The 25,108-nt window shown below is 37.6% G+C and overlaps 1 protein-coding gene across 2 annotated transcripts in view; it reads left to right on the forward strand.

The window, feature by feature from the left end:
* Nucleotides 1-25,108, forward strand: part of LOC309660907 (uncharacterized protein) — a 404,218-nt gene that overhangs the window by 287,829 nt on the left and 91,281 nt on the right. The window lies entirely within an intron of this gene.

Genomic DNA, 25,108 nt, shown 5'->3' on the forward strand with positions numbered 1-25,108 from the left:
GTTGCCATGGCTAGTGGTAGAGAGTAAGTAGTACTAATTAGCAAATAGGGATCTGGAATCTGACCTTACAGTGCTGAGAGTCTAATATAAATTGGAGTTGTTTTCCAAGTTCCACTATCATGCAATGCTTCAGTGAATATTATTTACATCTAACTCTGCACCTAACTGGCATCTCTGTTTAAGAAGAATTGTGTGTGTGTGTATCTACAAGCTAGCATGTGCTTTCTAGTTTCTTTCATACACTGATAGTCTGTTAGCACCTTTGAGACAGTCACTTTCTTGGGCATAGGGTCCATGTTCCATGAGTCCTTATATGCCCTGCACTTTTCACAGAGTCTTATGCATAATAGACATTCCATGATGTTGATTGAATGAATGATGCCCTCTCTGATTGTTATAATAAGCATCTGAGGAAGGTGCTGACATTCCTGTCTTGGTGAGCTCAGGCTGCCATAATAAAGTATCATAGACTGCGTGGCCTAAACAGCAGAGATTAATTTTCTAATAGTTATGGAGGATAGGAGTTCTCCATTGGGGTGGCAGCATGGTGATGTTCTTCTGATGAAGGTCCTTTTTCTGGCTTGCAGTTGGCCATCTTCTCACTGTATCCTCACATGGGAGGGGAGAAGGAGAGAGATGAAGGAAGAGAGAAAGAGCAAGCTCTGGTGTCTCTTCTTATAAAGGCACTAATCCTATTGGATCAAGACCTACAATTATGACCTCTTCTATGACCTTAATTACTTCAGTAAAGGCTCTAACTCCAGATATAATCACATTGAGAGTTAAGCCTTCAACATACAAATTTGGGGCAGAGGGTATACAAACATTCAGTCCATAGCAATTCCCATTTTACAGATAGAAAATCAGGACTGTGAGAGAATGACATCTTTGCTTCGTCCCCAATGCTGACTCCATCTGATTGGTAGTGGCTGCCTGGAGCCTGGTAGAGGAAGGATTCTGGAGCCACACCTGGCTCAGAAGAGAGCTGGCTGGCATGGATGGATTAAGCATGTGTTTGTGATTATGGAGCAGGAACCAGCAGCATGTGCACATGACTGCCATCACTGTGCTTGGCAGTACACAGTATTACCTTAATTTTTAATACTTATAACCTGCAAGGAACACATTTTCTTTCCCATTTTACAATGACTGACTTACAGCTAGAGAAATTAAATCTTTTACCACAGAGCAGTTAAAGGTAGAGCTTCTATCTGAACCGGCTTCAGTGTTTCTTTATGATACAACTGACTTAACTCAAATTCCTCTAATACTGAAGATTTAGTCAGTTCCTCATTTTATAATACATTTCAAAAAAATTAAAAAAAAAAACATTTTCATTGGGCAAATCACAGTGTTAAAGAAAGTAGAAGCACAACTGACCTTTAGAGATTATCCAAATTTAGTGATTTTTTAAAAAGTGAAATTATTTTGTCAATGAGACATTATTAGAACTCCAAGTATATGAAATACATGAAAAGCAGAGTTGATGAGGGCAAAGAGCTGCCTTTGCCACCCCCAAGCACCCGGGAAATATCTCCAAGAAAACCCAGCATTCCATGAAACATGATTTCTAAAACACTGATCCATCTCACCCTCCTTATTCAGTTGAGAGAGGCACAAATTACTTGCTAAAGGTCACACAGCTAATTAAAGTCAGGGCCAGGGATGTGGCTCTGGCCTCCTGATTCTTAAACCAATGCTGCTTCTCATGCACAGGTGTTGAGATATTTTTAAAAAAATCATCTGTGACTTTGAGGCACCAGGCTCCTCTGGAACCATAACTGAATTATGTAGGGCACGTGAGGTTTCCTGAAAATCCCAAAGAAAACAAAGGGAAATTGGAAAAGCACTGTGGGATTGACTGCAAACAATTGAAATTCTTCTCAGTTAAATGTCGAGATGAAAGGCCAAGACAAGCACCGTTCTGCAGAGGAGAAATGAAAAGTCAAGTCAGAAAGCCTTACAGATATCGATATTCTGCTGAGAAGACTTAGTTCCAGAAGGGAAGAAAAGCTATGGTTTCTGAGCACATACCCGCATTTGATTCAAGTATAAATGCCCAGTCTGACTCTGGCTCAACCTGGTGTGAGTTTAATGAATATTTCAGAGGTCCCTATAGATTGGAAGGACTTCAGAGGTCAATAAGGCCTGTCTACCACTTCACACAGGAATTCTCTCCACAGCAACTCACATTCCGTTATGCTACCAAATGTCACACCTAGTGGGGTAGCTCTGAAAACAAGCAAGTCCATATATAGAGAGAGATCTTAAAAAAAAAGAGAAAGGAAAACACTTTCTGTGAAGTTTTATTCACCTCCTTTAAATGTTCCAACAAGCCATTGAGGAAGGTGGGAGAGTCATCATTTTACAGATGAGATAAATGAAGTTCAGAAAATTTACACAATTGGTTGCATGATATCACACTGGTATTTGAACCAAGGTCTGCCTAAAGTCTTTCCACTGAGTTGTAGAGAACACTAGTGAGTACAACTTTTCGTGTTCTCTTTTCATTCCTGGGCAAAGAGCTAGAAGACATTTTCCAGATGCTCTTACTCAGCTCAGGTGAACCCAGGAAACCAATTTATGACCAATGTAAGCAGAAGTGATTGGAGCCATGTCCAGGCCTGTCCCTTAAAAGCATCTGCTCCCTTCCACTAGAGAAAGAAAAAAAGAAAGAAAGAAAGAAAGAAAGAAAGAAAGAAAGAAAGAAAGAAAGAAAGAAAGAAAGAAAGAAAGAAAGAAAGAAGAAAGAAAGAAGAAAGAAAGAAAGAAAGAAAGAAAGAAAGAAAGAAAGAAAGAAAGAAAGAAAGCAAGCAAGCAAGCAAGCTCTGAGGATTTTGAAGAGGATAGAGCCACAAGATGGAAGGAGTCTGGGTCATTGAATGATTTCATGGAGCTAAGCCCCTTCCCCAAGGCACACTGCATTCTGCCTTCTCACTGAACTCTGCTTCAGATTATTCAGTTATTGTTTCTAGTTGTGACTACAGAGTAAAGGACCCAGGAGATGCTTGGGAATAGCAATTTTAGCTCCTGTAATCAAACACCAGGAAAATGTGGCCATAACCACAGCTCCAGGGCTATTCTAGCCAGCATTGTGGCATTGCCTTTCAGTGTAGAACTTATACCAGATCACCTGATGCCTAATCACAGGCTAAAGTATATATCTGTATTCCCCTCACACTTTGCTGTAATAGGCTAAGAATTGCAATGGGGGTTGTGCAAAGCTACCAGACCCCTACTCCCATCCAAGACTGAAACACTCATTCTCCTAAAGCAAAAGAAGTGTTAACAGCTCATAGGTTGTCTTTGAGCCTCCCTCAAGAGATGATGATGGATGAAGAAATCCACCTCAAGGTCATAGACTCTTCCTAGCACATCATTTATCAAATGACTGGTCCAATGCTGAGCTACAAAGGACCTGCCTCCTTATCAAAATTCAGGAAAATTTTGTAGGGTTATTCCAGTTCTGGCCTCCTTTTCCATGCCTCCCACCCACCATGGGATTTGGCAGAATCATTTGTTGCCACTGTTTCATATCCCAACCTTTCCCTTTCCTCAATCCCGATGCAAATACCAGGAGCATCCAAGACTTATAATTTTAAAAAAAGAAGGATTTTAAATGATTACATATTTCTAAAAACATGTCTTTAGGATAATTGAGGGACCATTTTCTCTATCAAATGAGGGAGATCATGGCACACTCAAAGCCATGTGCCTCCAGAGAATTTCAGAACTGCTTTAATTTCCTTTGTGATATTCAGCCCACTAACCCTCACTCTGCCTGGTAATGATGTGTTTAGATTTAGTAGGAAGCTGCTGCTCTATCTTTCTGTGTAACCTGTGACCCTACTACTCTTCTTCCTTATCATCAGAATTATCCAATTCCTCTCTGAGACCTTTTCTGCATCTGGTACATGCTTTTGATCATTTTTCACCACATATTATCACCATCTACCAATTTAAACTGTTATTATCTATTTACTTGTCCTTTTCCACTAATCTAGGAATTCCTCAGGTACAAACGAGGAGAGTGGCTTATTCATTTCTGAACTTCCCAGAGCCAAACATTAGGTGTTCCTCAAGAATCATTTCTTCAATATTGACGGAACACATTCACCCCACCCTGCTTGATACATAAAGGCCAGTTGTAATGGCTTTATTTACCACTGTTCATGTGTCTCCTTCTTACAAATAAACACATAAACTGGAAAACTTTATAAAGCCCAACCCAGCCATAAGGTTGGGCAAGATGATATGAATGTGAAAATCCACTGTTTTTCTCAACGAATGGGAGAGGCCTTCCAAAAGAACAGAAGTTAGCCTGGACGAGGAGTTTAGAGAAGGAATTTTCCTTCTAATGTTGTGCTGAATAGGTTTATTTCTCTACATCTGTGTCACCTTATCCAAGTTGAAGCTATCATAATCTTACCCTTGGTCTGATGCCACTGGTCCACTCACATCTACTTGTGCCTTTCTCCAACCTGCTCTTTGCTATGTAGCCAGAACGCTATTTTCAAAATACCAAAGTGGTCATTTCAGAGTTACCTCTTCCCCTCTTTAGGATGGCATATGCACTGCCTTGTCTGCCCGTGACCCACCTCTCAGGACCCATCTCTTACTATATTCCCTCAGCCTCAGTTCCCCAGACTCACTAGCTGTCCTATTCTCTCCATGGGATTTCTGCTTTTGCTAAACCCTTTACCAGGACCCCTCTTCCTTTCAACTCTATTGCAATCTTTGGTACTTATTTAGCAGATCTCAACATACACAAAGAAACTTACCTACTATTTCTGGAAAGGTTCGAACCCTAATACAGCACTATTAACATCTCACACTTTAAGTTTATAGAATCCATCATGCAAAATATGTGGTTTTCTTCCTCATGCAAACACAGGGTCTAGCACATAGCAAGCAGATGATATAAGTGTGTGTTTAAGAAAAGAAAGGGAAGGAGAAAGATAAGAAAGAAGAAAAGAAAAAAAGAAAGAAGAAAGAAAGGAAGACATTAAAATGAATAAATTGAGGGTTATCTCATAAGTTTCTACTTTTTCATAACAAAGTTGAGACTTCCAACTACACCATACCAGCACTCTGATAGATTAGATCTTATTTGGAGGTATAATACATATAAAGCAGATAAATTCAATTGAGCTTGGGATCTGGACGGTCTCACAGAGTCATGCTAGGTCCTTCAGTCTTCCTAGAATCTGTGGCTTTCCCTTGATTCATGGTCTGATTCCCACTCTTAAGCAGTTGGCTCCATAATAGAACTGGAGAAAATATGGATAGTCCTTAAAAAAAGTTGAAAAGAACAAAAAATCCAGATGGTGGGTGTGTGAATCAAAACAACCCTTAAAGAAAGGATACTTTGAATCCAAATAAAATAGAACAGAATCTTCTACAGCTGAGAGAAAAAAAAAAAAAGCATATTAGTTAATTTTGAGGGCAGGGACACAATGAAGTATGAAATCTGGTATCTCATAAAAAGCTTCCAAGGTCAAAGTTATACAAACAGGCAACCCTATAGAGACTGGAAAATCTCATGACTCGCTGCTTGTGTCATTAATTGCTGAACTCCGAGTTACCCTAGTGAAACATTATATAATTTTTGCTCTGGGCATGGATGTGGCAATGCCTTAAAATAAACAAGACAGTCAATTAGAGTTAATCTGTTAAAAAATTGCTCCGCCAAGACAAGCTGTAGAAAGTGAAAACAAAAATACAATTTGTTGAAGAACAAGGAATACATTTCTGGGTCCAACAGTCGTCACTAATCTCATAATTCAGAAGGTCCATTTGCTAATATGTCCATCCATCCATCTTTCCACTCATTTAGTGTGAATTCCCCTTTTCCTGGAGGTTACTTAGACAGGCTGAGCTACTAGACTGGCTGCTAGATTGGGGCTTGGCTGCAAAGTTCTGAATGAGGAATGGTCAAGATGGTCTAAGCGAGGAAAGCCAACTTTAAAATCCAGAGGCTGAATTAAACACTTATTCCAAAGGAAAGAATACAGAATGATAATGATGAAGTCCCACAGGAAATGCATCCAGATACTGGTGGCTGTCTTCAAACACTCATGAGTGTTTTGGTGTCTCTTTAAGGACTATCACACGTGTATTATATGGACTCAAGTGGGTTCACCTTAAAAGTCGTGTCGAGATGAATCTCTCTATTCTTCAATCATTCTACCACACTTTCCACACTTTCATATATCCAACCACCTATTTAGTTCATCAAGTTGGATTAGTCAGATCAGATCAAGGCAGGGCAGTGCCTGTTGATCCAGTCCTGTTCACCTATATTCATGCAGCAAGTGCCACCAAAATCTAGGAAAATACCAACCAGTATGTACTATGGTATTAGCTCTGTTCTTCTTATCGACTATCTAAGACTGTTTTCTAAGAGTAAGAAGACTTTTCATGGTAATTAGGCAGGCCAGCTGGTGTAATACAATAAAAGCAGTTCTTTGGTTTCCTCTACTATAAAATGGAGTTAATACTAGAACCTACCTCATAGGGCTATTGTAAGGGTTAAATGAATTAATAAGTGCAAATAATGCCTGGCATTATTATTGTTTTTAAGAATAGTTATAGATAAATAGTAATTTAATTTTTTTTTTTTTTTTTTTTTTTGTAATTTAATTTTAAAGAGTACTATCATAAATAGTATTTCCTTTGATTCTCCCAAAACACTTTCACATAAAGTGCATTTCTTCTCATTTCATAGATGAGAAAATATCTGACAACCTTTTGACTCTCTCTAAAATAATTGAGCTGCTGGAAGGCAAGGCTAGGAATTTTCTATGTAGCCTGCCTAGTACACAGTAAATAACCGAAATAAATTGGTTGAGTGATTGAAGTGGCGAAATCCTCCTGGATCCTTCTCCAATCTGCCCTCTTCTCTACATCTCTCCTGCCACTGCCCTGGTTTAGGTCTTGTCACATCTCCTCTGGATTGTCACCACAGCCACCTAACTGGACTCCTTGATGCCAGGTCCATTTTTCTCTAGTGAGTTTAGAATCACCTTTTCAAAATTAAACTTGGCTATGATTATTCTAAAGTCCTCAATGGCTCACAATCTCAGCAGGATGTAGCCTTAGTTCTCAGTCTTGCTCACAAGCTCTTTGCAAGGGACAAAGGCCCACTCGCTGTTGCATAAGCCCTGTTTGCCAGCCCACCCCAGGGTCTGAGGACATGATCAGGTCACAGGAGAGAAGAATCAAGCCAAGGGGTGAGGGTGCACATCTCCCCTCCTGTCCCTGCTCTCCCACTTGGCATAGAGTATTCCTCTTCCCCACCCAACTCCCACTCTGGAATGCTGCTCTCTGGGGGATCTAGGGGGTAAGCTTGCCTGTGCTGAGCCCTGAGAGTAGAGAGGATGGAAATCTTTCAAGGGAGGAGGGTGCATTCTTCTCATTTTACTGTCTTTAAAATTTCAATAAATAACATCTGCTTATAAATAGGTAAATAAATAATTAAACAAACAAATTCATAAATAAAAGCTTGCTTTTTTACTGCTAGAACTTTAAGCTCCCTGGACTGAAAAATATTAAGTTCTTCCAATGCTAGGCCTGATGTTTTTGATTGTTTGTTTTCATCTTTTAAACAGGATATACAGGTAGATACAAAATTTTCCACTCCCTGTCCCCAGTGAGTTTTAAGCTTAGGATGGGAAAAAGACTTGTGGCAAACAACTATACTACAATGTAAGAAAAGTCTTAAGAGAAGTACATGTACCATAACACATCATAGGATAACTTGGCTATTTTCTGCATTCCAAACCTACCACTTGGTTCACTGTGGCAGCTATTCCTGGGAAGGATTAATGGCAACAGCTGGGACTATAGTGAGCATTTTTGTTACATTATATAATTTCAGTCCTGCAACAACATGTGAAAGTGGTATATTCAATTTTACGGATTAGAAGACTGACTTTCAAAATATGTTGCGACTGCTAAGGTCAACTAGGATATATGTACAGAGTTGGGATTTAAATTCAAATAGGTCATATTTATAGTGAAACTTAACACTGAATCTCACTAGTGAGGGGCCTCATATTCCTCGTTAACCCCTCTTTAAGTGAATCCCACTCTCCGTTCCTGGGCCAACCTCACCAAATTCTAGTCTACCTGTCAGGGGTAGTACATTTGAATTCCTAGGCATTTTTACAAAGCTCTCCAGTGGATACTGAAAGATTTGGTCCTAAACACTGTTCCACATTCTATATGGCATCAGGAATTGGTTTAAACAGCTTTCTGGCTTAGTTTAATGGATGTTGGGATGGAAAATTTGAGTGATTATTTTTCAGCATGAAAGACTGTGAGATCTGAGAGGGGCTTCCATAGGTGGGCATGGGGAACCAGAGAGATTTGGAAAAGTAGAGGAAAGCACCTAGTGTCAATAAGAGGTGGGGATAATGCCAGAAGGCACCTGGGAAACACAGTTCACATTGAAATGATTGATTTCTTTACTAATCTGCTTTCCCTTTAGACTGTAGGATACTTGGAGGCAGGGGTCATGTTTTAACTGAACTAGATGCATAGCTCCTAGAACAGTGCCTGACACAGAGTGTGTCTATCACACAGCTTGGGAAAACTGGTGACTTCTAAGTAGGATGAAGATTCCAAGAGTAGAACCACTGGCTTCATGGGCAATGCCAGTGCATCAAAATAGGGCCTGGGAGGTCCTGTGGGATTCTGCCTCAGCCTCTTTTTCAGCATCATTTCACACCACCTACACCTTCACTCACTGTGCACACTCCCACTTCACTGACCTTCTGTCAGTTTCTGGAATATGCCAAGCTCCTCTCCACCTCAGGGTCTTAAAGTGCTGTTACCTCTTTGTGAGATAGCCTCACCACATTCCACTGCATGACAACCACTTCATCTTAGTCTCAGATCACATCCTTCCCTGATGTGATCCTTTTACAAAATCTCAGAGGACATTTCATGTTTGTTATAGTACTTACACATTTGTAAGCTAAATACTTATTTAGTGATCCCTTGCTCATTACCTGCTTCTTGCACTAGACTAAAATCTCCATTATGTGGGGACATTGTCTAGTTAGCTGCAGCACTCTTAGTGCTTGTCACAGTGTCAAAGACATAGTAGGTACTTATTAGTTGTTAAATTAATGTTTCATAGGTTATGTGTCAGAAATTATGATGGCCAATGGGATAAATAAATGTCCCTGCATTTGTGGTCATCACGATTGAAATAAAGAATAAAAAAAATACTGTGAATTTTGGTAGCATAGAAAAAAGAGGGCTTGTAATGACCAGCCACCATAATCAAGGGACTAGGCACTGCTTTTTGTTTAATCAAAATTTTAATATAATCATGTGCCAAGTGCTTTATGTGAGATCTAATATGTGGGTAAAGATCATTGCTGAGTTGACAGTATTAGATATCCCTATATACAGCCTTCCATAGCATACAGACTCAAAAAGGGCAGAACAATCTAATTCAGAGAATCTTACAGCTGAAATGATGGATGTGGAGGTTAGAGTTGTTTATTAATAATGATGTACATGTGCATATTATGTTTCATAATTCACACAACACTTAATCAATCATCAATTCTCTTGATCCCATGGCTGTTAAGATATGATGAGTTACACTGATTCTGTCCTCTTGAAGATGGAGATCTGATATATCATGCTTAGCAATGGGAGCCATTTCCATAAAGGTTGGGATTCTGGAAAATGGGGCTGAGAGGACCATTTCACCCTGTATGTTCACAAAAGATCTTAAATTTAGATTTTTAAAATATTACCTACAAATGGAGATTGCTCTGGGTGTGTATTTCTGTGTTTATGTGTGTAGTTTTCATAATCTAGTCTTGAAATTTCTTCATCTTTTTTTTTTAAATTTATTTATTATTTATTTTTGGCTGTGTTGGGTCTTCGTTTCTGTGCAAGGGCTTTCTCCAGTTGCGGCAAGCGGGGGCCACTCCTCATCGCGATGCGCGGGCCTCTCACCATCGTGGCCTCCCCCGTTGTGGAGCACAGGCTCCAGACGTGCAGGCTCAGCAATTGTGGCTCACGGGCCTAGTCGCTCCACAGCATGAGGGATCTTCCCAGACCAGGGCTCGAACCCGTGTCCCCTGCATTGGCAGGCAGATTCTCAACCACTGCGCCACCAGGGAAGCCCTTCTTCATCTTTTAATATCCCAGAATCCTCAAAAATTGGGCAAAGCCTGTGTCATGGAGAGGCCCTATGTCCACAGTTCCTTATACATAAAATGGAAAAGATAGGTTCAACAAGCACTAGAACCAGTAAGGCCCAAACGTCCCTTTCCTCTGGTCCCCAGACCCTCCCTAGCTGCCATGCTTCTCAGCTTGTGCATGTTGGTGAATCATTACACCTCTCTGGGTGTCAAGTTTCTTCATGTATAAAATGGCAATTGAAATTTAAGTCCACGATCACGCTCCACAATTCTGAAATCTAAAAATCACTAAGATCTGAAAGATATTTTTTTCATAGGTTTGGAGCAAAAACTCTTTTTGGCAGCACAAACTTCCTAAATTGACATGCAGTTATTGAAGTCATCACTTATCACACTTAGTCTCCATATTCACAATGTAAGATGCAGAAATACCAATGTGATTATGCTGGAGATGTTATATAATATACAACATTTATATTGTGCTACCTTTGTACAGCCATAAAGTTTTGAATCTCAAAAGCCTGCAGGACCCAGGAGCTTCATGTGAGGGACTGTGGCCCTTTTCCTGTGTGGTGTGTTGCTAGGTTTGAAGAAGGTAGAATCCCTGGCTCATAGTGTGAACTCAGCAAGTGGTAGCCCTCATTTACAAGCTACGCTTTTGTCTCTAACCCACTGAACGCTAGCACCGCTGCCCCTTCCCTGGCTGTCTAGTTGGTAAACATCTGGCTTTGGATCAAGACTCCCATTACCCTTTAACAAATGCTGTCTTAGCTGGAGATTGTCTGAAACCCAGGGAGTCTCTTCTTTGGCTCCAATTATCTCTGTCAGACCAGGGAAATTTCTGGGCCCTAACATCACCAGGACTCTCATCACTGTTTCAGTAAGACTCCTACATCTGCTTGTTTACTTTGCCACGGATGGTATAAGTGGAAGAGAGCAGAGTGGGAAACTACAAAAGAAATATATTCCTTTTCAAAAATGAGTTTATTATCTTTGACCAGCACTAGCTTTTTCTTAGGAGGTAGGTAGTTGATTGATTCATTTGCTTATTTAGCAGTCTCTCCTCTTTCATTGATTTATTCAATTATTCATTCATTTATTCATTCACTCATTTATCCATTCTTTTGTTCATACAGTAATTTAACAAATGTGACTACTTTTTGCTGGCCTGTATTGATTCTATTTATGAGATGAGCCCCAAGAACTAATCAGAGAAATAGAAAATCAAATTTGTCTGTTTATCAGGTTTTTCTTTTTCCTCTGTATGTGTATTATTTGGTGAAAGTACATGGGTGAAAGAAATACTTTGTGTAGGATCAGAAGCCATTATTTTATAAGTTAGAACATATTATTAGAGACGAGCACGTCTTACAGTAAATGCATTATATGTATTGCCTGTTTGAATTCTCCACACTTTCTGAAAAGTTAAGACTTTCATCTGCAAGGTTTATAAATGTGCCCTGGTTACCAGTCAGTTTCAAACCCAGGTCAGCTTGACTTCACAGTCACCATGGACTTCCAGTTATATTCCACTTCCTCCCTAGAAGGACCCAGAATAGAAAGGGCCAGTGATAAGAGGGATGAACTGTGCTCACTTCACATCTTTGCTGAGGGTCAACTGGAATAGCTTTCAAAATAGAAAGAAGGTAAGCTCTAGGGAGGCAGTAAAAGTACGTCTAATTCAGAGCTATATCCTAAACATCTGGCTTAGCACCTGGTGCAAATAAATCTTTGAATAAATGAGATATGTGATTGAATATAACAGCAATTGATATTATTTAAGAGAGGAAAAAGAAGGGGAAGAGGAAAAGGAAGAGGAAGAAAAAGCAGAGAAAGGAGGAAGAGAAGTGAAGTGGAAAGAAGAAAACAAAACAAAGGAAGGAACAAAAGAAACGAGGACATAAGAATGAAACATGTGTGTTGCCCTAGCAATTGGGTTTCACTAATCATTCCTGTAAAACTGCTCTCTTTAGAGTCTCTGTTGATATCCATGTTGCCAAACTCAATGGCAAAGTGCTTAAGAGGAGTCTCTGAAATCAAACTGCCTTTTTGACACAAAATAGCTGGGTGATTGTGATGGACAGACCTTAAACGACCCCCCAGTGATCTTTGTTTCCTGATGTCTATGCATTTGTACAGTCTACTCCCCTTGGGTGTGGCTGGAACTTGTGGCTTCTTCTACTCAATGAAATGTGGCAAAGATTATGGGTTGTCACTCCCATGATTGCATTACATTATATAAGACTCTGTCTTGCTAGTAGACTCAGTCTAGAGATTCTACTTGCAGGCTTGATGAAGCAAATGGTCCTGTTGAGGAAACTCACATGACAAGGAAATGTGGGTGTCCTCTAAGAACTGCATGAAACCTCCAGCCAACAACCAGCAAAGAACTGAGTGAGCTTGGAAAGCAGAGTCTTCCCCATTTGAGCCTCCAGGTGAGAACACAGCCCAGGAAAGCCTTGATTGCAGCCTTGTGAAACTCTAAGCAAATAGCTCAACTAATCTGTGGCTGGATTCCTGACCCACGAAAACTGTGACATAATAAATATTGGTTTTGTTTGAGCTGCTAAATTGTAGAAATATTGTTATGCAGCACAGAAAATTAATATAGTGACTTTGGGTACTAAGCTCTCCATATCTTAGCTCCCTGTTCTATAAAATGGAAATGACAGTAGGATCTACCTGGAGCACTGTTGTGAACAATGTGATGATAATATATATATAACACAGAATAGTACTGACACATAAAGAGTTACATGAGCTTAGCTATTATAATCACTTATGACATATTACTTTGATATGACTTAACATCTCCTTGAAAGTTTTTTCTTCCTTGGCCTTTCTAATATATTGTTCCCTTGGGTTTTCTCCTATTTTGCTCATATTTTCCAGTCTCATTCATTAACTTCTCTTCTCGTTAGTTCTTAATTTGGAATCCTACCTTATTGTCTGCTCACCTTCATTGTCCCCCTGAGTGTTCCAGGAAAGAATTCCTTTCTCTTGTCTCATGGTGTACTAAGCACTTCTAGTGGATTAAATCCCTTCAGACCCCGTTGGAGTAGTTTCCGCTGAAAAGGAATGAGAAATTCCCAAAAACAAAAGGATGGAGTCAAGTGAAAATAATATTTTAGGCCCCCAATGTACCCAAGACATTGTGTCAGGCACATTTATATTTCACAATTAATCTACACAGATGTCCCATGAGGTTAGCATTATTGGCACCAAGAAAAGAAAAAAAGGAGGCTCAAAGAGGTGAGTGGTAGGGTGAGTAATGGAAAGAGTATCATCTTTGGAGGCAAACCTGAGTTCAAAATCGGCCCCTGCCTCTTGAGAGCTATGTAACCTTAGACAAGTTGTTTAATCTTTCTGAGCTTCTGTTTCCTTATGACAAAATGAGGATAGTAGTATTCATCTCAGAGAGTTATAAGAATCAAACAATACATGTGCATGGCAGGAACTCAATACCTAATGGTTCAATTTGTCTCAGGCTGCACTGTGAGTGCTGGCATTCATGTTTGGGTTTCCCACCTCAAATAGATGATAAGTAGATAGATAGATAGATAGAGAGAGAGAGATAACTGAAAATTCAACAAAAGAAATGTGAGGACTAAGTGTTCATGGAATATATAAGGTGATAATTGATGTTTCTTGATGGCTTTCAGGCAAAATGTCATGACAGAGTTGAGAGAGATTTTAAAGGCTTCCCTGGTTTATGGAGAGGGAAGGAGGGCTTAGGAAAAACACCTGTGTTCCAGACAGTCTCAGGAGAGTCTGTTGCTGCTTGCTCTGTGCATAAAAAGGTTGAGAGTTAAAGACTCTAAGTGCATTTTGGAAGCCAAACTCTGGTGCTTCAGCCTTTGAACTCTTAAAGTGTGTTCGGATCCAAGTGTCTACCTCAAAACCCGAGAACACCAATGATCTATTTGCCATAGTGTTCAATAGTGCCTTGCCATAAAAATCTATTTATTCTAGGACTCAGGCATCTCTGGGCTGATGGAGGGTCACTAATAAGAATCTGTATGTATTGAGAGGGTTTAAGAACCCCACAGAAAGAATTTATCCTAAGAGGAAAGGGAGATGGAATGCATAGGTAGGGTCAATGGAAAGAGGTGAATGAACAAAGAAGGATGGGGAGTCCATGATTCTTATCTACTCCCATCTACTTTCTGCTCTCCACCATGCTCACATTCTGGAGACTTTAGATCTGGGAAGAAGAGGTGGTAAAAATGAAATCTCACTAAAATCTCTGTAATTCCTAGAGAGGGAAGACATCCTGTCTCACTTCAATGTGAGAGATGAGGGACCCAGGAGTCCCATCTAAGGAAAATGTTTTTGAGTGTATCCTATAAAGACAAAGAACAGAACTGACATAGAAGAAGATCTTAAGCACTACTTGAAGGCATGTTGAAGCAGCTGTGAAGAATGTGAAGGTATCTGTACTACCAGAAATTATTTGGGTAAGAGCGAAGATGGCAAAATTGTGTTTTCTATATATAGAAATTGTATGTGTCTATAACCATTTCTATGTAGTAGAGAAATTTTTTGTTTCTATAGCTATTTAAAAAAATGTCGGCTTAGAAACATCTTCAAAACATCCTGACATGTGAACTGTTGAACCATTTGCACATACGAGTGCAATTTTATCAGTAAGTAAGGTAGCAACTATGTAGTGGTATCTAGTCACTTTTGTAAAACAACTAGTTAAGACAAGCTGTTGGCAACTGAGTCATGAGTCAGGGAAACACCCTCCTGAGGGGAAGGTAGGGACTCCAAAAGCAAGCACTGTAAGAGACCTCACAAGGCAGCACCTTTGGGAGATGGTATGCTGCTTCTCCAAGAATCTGGGTGCCTGAACTTTTAAGGAAATGTCTTGCCAACAGGAGATCTTTTCCTGAATTAAGTTAGACCATGTCTCATTGGTGGCTTGACAGGCTCACTGGCTGCTCTAGGCCTGATTCTTACTTGTTTTCCTTTGCCACATTTGAACCTTGACTCTCATCCATGATACCAACTCTGATATCTTCTGCGCTGGGTTCTTTGTTCCTTATACCCTGACACCTAGGATCTGATTTGGCTTCAATTCTTGCCTCTGACCTTGATTCCTAGACTATGCTTGATATTTGCCTGCAGCTCAGTTGGAATGGTTACCTTTGGACCACACTCTACTGTTTTCGTTCTCCATTTGGAAGTTTATGGCTTACATACACACATTTACTCCCAAGGTCATCACTGAAACAGAGATAAGAGGCTATCCTTCCCTTACTACTTTTCTCTGTAAGGTGCCCTTCTGTGACTTTGTCCATTGAGGTTAATAACAAATAGTCTGTTAACCTGATTTTACAACACACATGCAAATAGAAGTAGAGGAGCAGTGCTATTTTCTTTGAGAATAAAATCCTGAAAGGTACTTCTACTAGTGAAATGTTATTACTACACCTTCCAAAAGGGGAGAGATCTGATTAGTTTTAAAGGCAGAAGAAACCAAGTGAGTATAGGAGAAACTGAAAAGAATGTGGGAGAACTTGTTGATATGGTCTGAAGTAAACTACTACCTACCTGGTTATCTATTGTAACCAGAGCATTTCACTCCCCGGGATGGTTCACTGATGCACAAAAATACATACAGGTACATAAAGCAATGAATGACATTTTGGATGAACAGGTGTAGTTATTGGTCAGTGACCAATTTCAATAGTATCTGAGATCTTCAGTATTCCCATGTGAATAGCAGTAACTGACATTTATATACACATCTAAAAGCCTCAAAACCTCCTAAAGTAGTATTATTAATAGTCGTGGTAAAAAAGAAGTGGGATTTCCAGGGAATCATAGAGCACTTTAAAGAAGACTAAAGACCAAAGAGAGGTTTCAAGGAACTCATATTTCACTTCCAAGTCTCCAAGGACCACCAATAATCCTCAGTCCATTTCAAGTTATTTCCTCCACTGTTACTTCTCTGCAGTCTATAAAAACACTCTTTCCCCCTTTATCTAATATCCTTACTGGGATTGATTTATATCTCAGCAAATTAGATGGGGTTAGCATCTGGCTCACCTGATTTCATTCTTTTCTTAGGAGAGCTGGAATCATGGGAAACATCTGGCAGACATCTTTTTAAAGGGTATTTTAAATAGGTAGCTATGGCAACCACGAAGAGCTCTGTAAGAGAAGTTATAAAATCTCCTCTCCTGATCATCACCCCACAGACTGTAAACATTTTTCCATACAAAGCTAACTTTTTTTTTTTTTTTTTAGGTGAAAAGGGGTCAATACAGCATTTCACTGGCAAGGGCACTTTAGAGATTGAGTTGAGGTTCCCCAAAGCAGACAGTCGATTCTTTTGGAGAGAAAGGGAGATGCCATAGAGACTGGTAAAGCTGGAATTAGCTAAGTAAATGCTTTAATTTAATGGATTTCTTGTACTAATGAGGAAACTCAGGCTCAGAGACACAGTCATATGTATACATCATTCATGTTGAAAAAGAGTTTGAAAAAGACATGTATCAGATGCCATAATAGCAATAACAAAATCATTCTTATGTTTTATTTTTTAGATTGATCCTCAGAGTGTTTCATGCTACCTTTTTTACCTCTAGTGGCCTGGCACACCTTATCCACACATGCACTCTCATACATTACTTACCAAATAAAAGTTTTATTTATTCTTTATGTGTTTGCTCAAAATCAGTCCTTAAGACTTGAATTTTTATTTCTGGGGAAGAATTTCTCTTGTTTCAACATGTGCTGTAGTATGTTGTTTGTTTGCTTTTCTGCCAAGTCAAAATGACTTTTTCCACAAGCCCTTCCTCTGGTCCAAAGACCGACCCCCACCACCGCCTTTGTACTGTCTTCCGTGAGAGTCTTCTCTGTGGTGCACTAAACATTCTCTGTTCACGTCAATAGAAAGAGGGGCACGTTAAAATTGTTTTGCTACAAAGACATTTTTCTTGCTTGTATTCCAAGATAAAAGTGGATCAATGTCTTTCCTTTCTAAATTAAAAAAAAAAAGGGCATTACAATGGTATTTCCAGTATTCATATTATAAACAACGATCTTCATTTCCTCACTGACCCACAACTGTAATTCAAGACGTTTCTGCTTAACCACATCCTGCCTGCTACTATGTAAGTTAGATGGATCAGTTGAACTGCTATTATCCTACCAATTGTACATGACAGGAAAAAGGAGGAAAAAAACTAGTAAACTAGTATTTATTGAGGTTAGTTTATATGTCAGGTGTGTTTTCCCCTGCCACATACAGATATTTAGTTGTTCCAGCACTGTGTGTTGAAAAGACTCCCATTCATTATTGATATTTGTATTTGGTATTTTTGTCAAAAATCAATTTATATATATATACACACATATATATGTGTGTATTTATATATATATATATATGTATCCATATATACAGATAGCTATCTATCTATCTAACTACCTATCTATCTATTTACATACAAATATGTTATTTCTGGAATCTGTATTTCTGTCCATGTTTTAGGACTTCAATTTTTCTAATTTTTTTCACTACATAGATTTACATATTTTTTTTAGTTTCATATTTTTTATACTATATTAAATAATACTGCATTTTTATTTTAAATTTGCCTATATATAAAAACAAAATTAATCATTACTATTAAAGCATTATTAACTGTATATAAAAACAAAATTAATCATTACTACTAATTGTATATAAAAACAAAATTAATCATTACTATTAAAGCATTATTAACTATATTAGGTGACATTGCTAAAATCACTTATCATTTCTAGTAACTGTTGCAGATTCCTTTAGATTTTTTACATATATGGTATGTCTTCTTCAAATAACGACTATTTAGCCTTTTCCTTTCCAAATTGTGAGAGATTTATTTTCCCCAAATACAATGTTTAAGTAAAATGATGAGAGTGGACATATTGCTTTGCTATTGACCTTGGGTGTGGATAGGATTCAGTATCTCAATGTTACTTATAATGTTTACTAGAGGTTTTCTGGTAAATGTCATTCATCAGATTAAGGAAGTACCTTTTTATTTCTGATTAAAATTAGCTGATTTTTTTTTCTTTTCAATCATATAGGATGTGGAATTTTATCCAATGGTTTTCTTTTGCATCAACTTAAATGATCATGTTGATTTTCTCCTTTATTCAATTAATATTGTGAATTAAAGTGATTTTTTGAAATGTTAAACCAACCTTGCATTCACAGGATAAACCAAACTTGATTATGTGTTATTATGTTTTTATATGTTGCTGGACTTATTTCCTAATATTTTTGTTATATGTGTTTTGTAACAGCTTTATTGAAGCATAAGCGAGAAATAAAAATTATTTATATATTTGTTATACAACTTGATGTTTGATATACACATAATTGTTGTGAAATGATTACCACAATCAAGCTAATTAACTTATCCATCACCTCACATAGTTATTTTTTTCTTTTCTTTCCTTTTTTTTCTTTTTTTTTTGTGATGAGAAAATTTAAGATCTACCATCTTAGCAAATTTCAAGTATACAATACAGCATTGTTAATTATAGTTACCATGCTATGCATTAGATCTCCAGAACTCATTCATTTTGCATAACTGAAACTTTGCATTCTTTGATGAATGTAACTCCATTCCCCCTTGCCCCTGGCCCCTGGCAATCACTATTCTACCCCCTGCTTCTATGAGTTTGACTATTTTAGATTCCACATATAATTGAGATCATGCAGTGATTGTCTTCCTCTGCCTGACTTATTTCATTCAATATATATAATGTCCTTCAGGTTCATCCATGCTGTGACAAGTATCAGAATCTCTTTCTTTTTTTAAAGACTGAATACTATTCCATTGTATGTATACACCACATTTTCTTTATCCATTCACCTGTCAATGGACATTTAGCTTATTTCCATAGTTTGGTTGTTACAAATAATGCTGCAGTGAACCTTGGGGTGCAGATATCTCTTTGAAGTCCTGATTTTAGTTCCTTTGGATACATGTCCAGAAGTCTGAGTCTAGGTTAATGAGGGGTATAAGACTGTAGTTTTCTTTGATATTATGGTTTTCCAGGTATTGGTACCAAGTTAATTATGGCATCATAAACTGAGTTGGAAAGTATTATTTTTCTTCTATTTTGTGAAAGATTTGTAAAGAATTCACCTGTGAAGCTATCCGGGATTAAAGTTTTCTTTATGGGAAATTTTAATGTTATAAATTCAATATTTTTAATAGTAATAAGGATATTCAGATTTTCTATTTCTTAAATGTTATGGTAATTTGTATCTTTCAGATAACTTATCACTTCACTAATGCTTAATTAACTGGTATCACTTTCTTCATTATATTCCTTTATTATCATTTTAATGTTGAAGGAACTATAGTGATTTCCCTTTCATTTCTGATATTGATAAATGCCATATATTAGATAGGAAAAAACTTCAAGTGCATATAAAATCATCTTATCTATCATTTTGTTTCATTTTACCAGGAAAAAGTAGCAATTGTTATACTTCAGTAATTCAAATTTTGCTTTCAATACACTCTTGTCAATTAAATCTAAACTATGTCACTTGGGCACCTAAAGGTCATGAAGAAAAATTATATGTAGTGAGGTATCATGACAATATCACAAACTACCAACTCAGGCATATTTCCCCTATTTAATTTTGTAAAATTTAGTGGTGGGCTTGAGTACAATTTACAGCACTTATTAGCTCAGTAATCTTAGGAACATTATTTTACCTTTTCCGTGCCTTAGTAGTCTCTTCTGTAAAATGGTGATAATAATGATACATACCCTATAGGTATATTGTGAAATTATATGTGCAAGTCAGTATAATATGCTTACAAGAGATTCTCACACTAAGTGCCACATACTAAGTACTACATCCATGTTGACTTTATTACTATTATTATTATTATTATTATTATTATTATTATTATTATTATTATTACTAATCCCTTTACCTGTATTCTGGCATCACTCTTACTTTCTTGGCTTTTTTATCCTTAATCTTCATTTGTCTTGATGAAATAAAGACAAACCTCTCCCTTGACCATGCATTTCTCTATTTCCCAGCCTTACTCCTTTCTTCACTATAAAATCATCATTCTTTAACTTCTGTGCTTCTTTTTCCTCACCTCCCATGACCTCACTCCCAGTTATTTACTCTTTAATCCAAAATATTCAGTCCTATCTTCTTGGAATCCAGTGCTATTTTTTGTTTGTTTTTGTTTCCTTATTTAAACATTTTTCTAATTTCTGAAACAGCCATGATATGTCAAACCTCTTTCTTCTAGGGGGAGCTGAAATATGATAATAGTGAAACACCCAGAGTCATCCTTTATCCATCCCTTTTCAATTTGTCCAGGCTCAGTTCTAGCCCACACTTCACCTTCCAGAAACACATCCTGTGCCCAGCTCCATCTTTTTGTCTGTGTTGTTTCCTCTACTAGGAATGTGTTTGCCACCTTGGAGTAATGTCATAGCATCCTTGCAGACTTGCTGGATTAGATGTTCCTCTTCTGTGCTTATCATATTTTATTTGTCACATGTAACAATTTTCCAATGATGGCTTTTTATTCATCCTCTAGTGAATGAATTTCTAAGAGCAGAGATTGTGACTTACTCATCTTTGTGTTTTGAGCACTTTGCCTAGTTTCTGGACCTAGTAAGTGTGCAATAAATATTTATTAAATGCATGTATGTATGAACACTTTAATTATTTATATTAAAAGCTTAATGTGTATCCACATTTGTAGGATTTTCACAACTAAAATTATCTAACCCTCAAAATGTCCATAAAAGATGAATACTGCCTTTATGATGAGGCAATCTAGATAATTTTCTTAAAGTATGACCAGTGACCAGAGAGTGAATACAATGTTTAAACCTAACATTTTGCTTGCTCAAAGTTGTGTCCAGGGCTATGAAAATGGGTTCTCTGTCTAAGTAAGTTCCCACTGATGTTTTCTATCCTTGCATTTCAGTAATTTCCTTCATAGCAATCAGCCCAAGGATAATGACATGTTTATTTATGTGTTTGCTTAAACACCTTCTATCCCCAGCCCTAGATTTTAAGCCCATCTCCTCCATGATTTAGTTTAAAGAGCACAGCCTTTCTGTTCTGTTCACTGATGCACCACCAGCACCTAGCAGAATACCCAGCACATAGCAAATCCCCAAGATCAAGGCAAATCCTTTTTATGCCCCCCTCCCTTTTTTTCCTTTTTAAACACAATGCCATTTCTAGGATGGGTACGAACATGATGCAAAGAACCTATAAGCCAAATTGAGCTCAAATAGCTTTTTCACCAATTTCACCAACTACTCTGAAAAAGACATTTAATGTCACATTTTTCTTCTATAAAATGGTCCTAACAAAGCCTAAATGTCAGAGCTAGTATGAAAAACCCATTACAATAATCAATGTAAAGTGATCAACATGAGTTCCACAAAATTCTTTTTTCCCCATCCCTTCGAGGTTGTTTCATCCAATATTACGTTCAGTGTGGAAAGATATTTCACTTAAATTGTGAAAACAAAATTGTCATTTGAAAGAACAAACATAGTGCTGATTAAAATCATCTGAAAGAAGTGCTAGCCTTTAAGCTGAATTCATGAAATGAGCATTACTACAGTTCTCTGCTGGTGCTCTTGCTAGAATTAGTAAAAAAAAAAAAAAAAGGACATTTCAAAAAAGAAAGGAAAATAATTCCAGCTGGCTCAGATGTATCAGTTGAAGGAAATGCATGCCAAGAACATACGGCAATCCATTTAGCAAACATTTATGGGGTATCTATTATGTGCATAGAGCAGTAATATGTACTGGAAGATGAAAAAAATGTAAGTTGTTCCTCATCCAAGGGTGATCGTCGTGCCCTGGAAAAAGTCTGCATTTTGCACTCACTTTCTACATGATGTGGGGAAAATATATAGAGCTGAAGCTCTGAGAGCTGAAGTAGCTCTTGACTTCAGGCTCCTGACTTCAGCTTTTACATTTGCAAGACAATAAAAATAATTTCCAGGTCACCTTCACAAAAGCATGGAGAATTCCAAGGGAGATCAATCTGAAAGAGGCACTGATCCATCTATACAACAGACATTAACTGAGTGACTTCTGTGTTCTAAGCATTGGCCATACAAGGGTTGACCACGTATTCAAGTGCCTATCCTTACTGATTTTATGTGCTTTACCAGTTGGAAAGTACTTAGCAAATCATGAGTGCTGCACAAAGGCTCAGGTGCTAGAAGAATTTAGCAAGGTTACAACAGTGTAGTAGCAACAAAAGCAGTAGCTATCATTCATTTGCCAGATTTGGTTGAGGGCCTACCCCAGAAGATAATTTTATTAACAAAACACACTCTCCAAGGAAACAAAAAGCTTAGCATTTCGTTTGCACAGTCCAGGCTCCTATGGGCGTGTCTAATGTCTACGATAGTTAGAATGAGCCTTCCCAGACTCAACATTTGCTTCAGAATTATTCAAAACTTGTAGGACTATTAGCACTGACTTGATTTTAACAAAAAACTCAATATTTGATATTACTCAGAGTCAACAAAGCACAGTTCTCTAAGCTTATGGACTTGGCGTAATGATTGTCTAATGTGCTTCCAGTTTGGCTCTTGAGACTGAACCCAGATTGGGAGTATTTATCAATTAAACTACAGACAGATGTCCTCGACTTAACTTCAGTTAAGTTTGCATTATAACAGGTGGTTTTATGAATCAGCAATCTAATTGTTTAACGATGACCACGCTCATTTACACACTGACATATTTCCATATTTGACCTCCTATGTAGGCAAAATTTAGTCTCTACCATGGGAAGTATAAGGCTGCTGAAAATAGGCCTTTTGTTGAATTTTATATTTACTGCACCCTATGTTCCCACAACAATCTCTGTATAACTCTATCTCAAAAGTTATCCCACTGCATTATAATAATCCCCCGTCAATGTTTGTCATTCAAATCCTATTTCCATGCTTACCATCTGTGCAATCTCCCTCTCTTGTAACATGGTGGTAATAATATGTCTCTCACAGGTTTGTGACCATGAAGTGGTACATTAAGTGCACAACAGAATTATCACCAGCGCCATCTCTTTCTTTTATTGTTGTTGCTGTTTCACATAAAAATGTCTCTAGCTGAATCTTGTTGAATCTGGGGGTAGATCATCTCCTACAGTGGACCGTCACCTCCTCCTCCAGTTAGCTGGGGTTGCTTGAGTGGTTACCTTTTAAACTCAGGGATTCCAAATATAAATGCCAGGAGGAACCAGCAATTTGGAACCACCCCCATCTAAACTGGGAGAGGTCTGGGTCCAGGACTAGGTTTGCTCACATTCAAAACTCAGTTCCAGAATAAGCTTGGCACAGAGTTGAAACTCAGTACATATTTGTTAAGAGGGTGTAGTAAATAATTGTATATGATTATAAGAGAAAACAGATAAAATACAACTCTAATGGCCATTTGACAAATATATCTCAATATATTTGAGAGACTAGGCTATTCTGGTAAGCTGTGCTTGTTGCATGATAAATGACCATTTACCAAACCAATTCATTTTTGATATAAAGTTCACTGTGTAAGATCAAGTTCATGATTTTTTGTCTACTTTTGTAATTTGGAAGCCAATGCATACTCATTACTGTTAAAAATAATAATTTAACACCTAAGTTAGTTTTATTAGCTTAGCAAAAGGAACTCTGTGTTGAGTGCTAGATCTATGTTTGAAATTCACTGATTTGCTAAGTGTTTCCTGATGTGTTATTTGGAAGGAGAGACAGGTTCAGGGGAAATATGGGGTTTGAATTTAAAAAAAAAACAAGAATCAAATATCCCTAAGTCTCAGTTTCCTCATTTATAAATGGCATTAGTGATTCCTGACACATCAGGTTATTAGAAGGACTAAATAAAATAATGCCTTGTAAAATTCAGTACGCACTAAATAATTCATCCCTCTTTCCAAGAAAAATTGTCTACATTTATAAAAGAAAGTTAACATTTCTATCATAGCATTATGGGGATTGAAGTAATGTATCTGAAGTGACTTTAAATAATAAATTGCTATTAAAATATGACATTAATAAAATAAAAATTATTAATAGAGGTGAAACTATTTTATTCCAAATATTTTAGACTTCTTTTAAAGAAACTTAAAAGAGAGGTTTTTGACAAAATTTGATTTATTTTAAAAAATTAAAATGGGACAAGCCTAAAATTAGACTTTTGCACTATTTTTAGAGTCTACAAAATATATGTTCTGACTGACAAGGTATGTGTGCCAGTTCTCTGCCTGATGGAATTTCTCACTTTTAAATCATTTGGGAGAACAAATTTTACTGCTGAGTGAAAATGACACCTAATGTGGTCAATAAGATGCTCTTGAAGGAGCAGAAATCTTTTTTTATAACTTTTCTTACTACAAGGATATTATTTCATAAGCTATTCCTCTAGCGTTCCAATTAGTAGAAGCCTGAAACAATTGCCACTGTCCCCAAAACATGGGACAGCAGGTTAGTTGCTGGTGGCCTCTAGCATTTATTAGTCTAATGCTCATTTATCCAACATCACTAACAGATGTGTTTTTGGATAAAAGACAGTTTTGCAAACAACTGAAAGCTATACTTTCAACACAACAACTAAACTTGGTTAAATATTTGCATGGATACCTTACAAATGAATTTTATATTTCTCTACTTTATGAAATAAAACAATCTCAAATGTTGTGGTCTGTTAAAATTTAGAATGTTTTCATGGGTGTGAAGAATGAAAGCCTATTTGCCCCTACACTGAATGTCTCCAGATTGCTGTGCTTAGAATTATCATGTCTGGTCCTTTTACTTGTCTGGGCATTTCTCTCTGGTAAGTCAGTTTTCAGCTTCTGCTTTTCAACTTGTCATTTCATCTGCCTCCATCCTTGCTGTATCTCTTGCTGTTACTC

The sequence above is a fragment of the Balaenoptera physalus genome, assembly GCF_965194825.1.
Source record: "Balaenoptera physalus genome assembly, chromosome: 5".
Classification (NCBI taxonomy): Eukaryota; Metazoa; Chordata; class Mammalia; order Artiodactyla; family Balaenopteridae; genus Balaenoptera; species Balaenoptera physalus.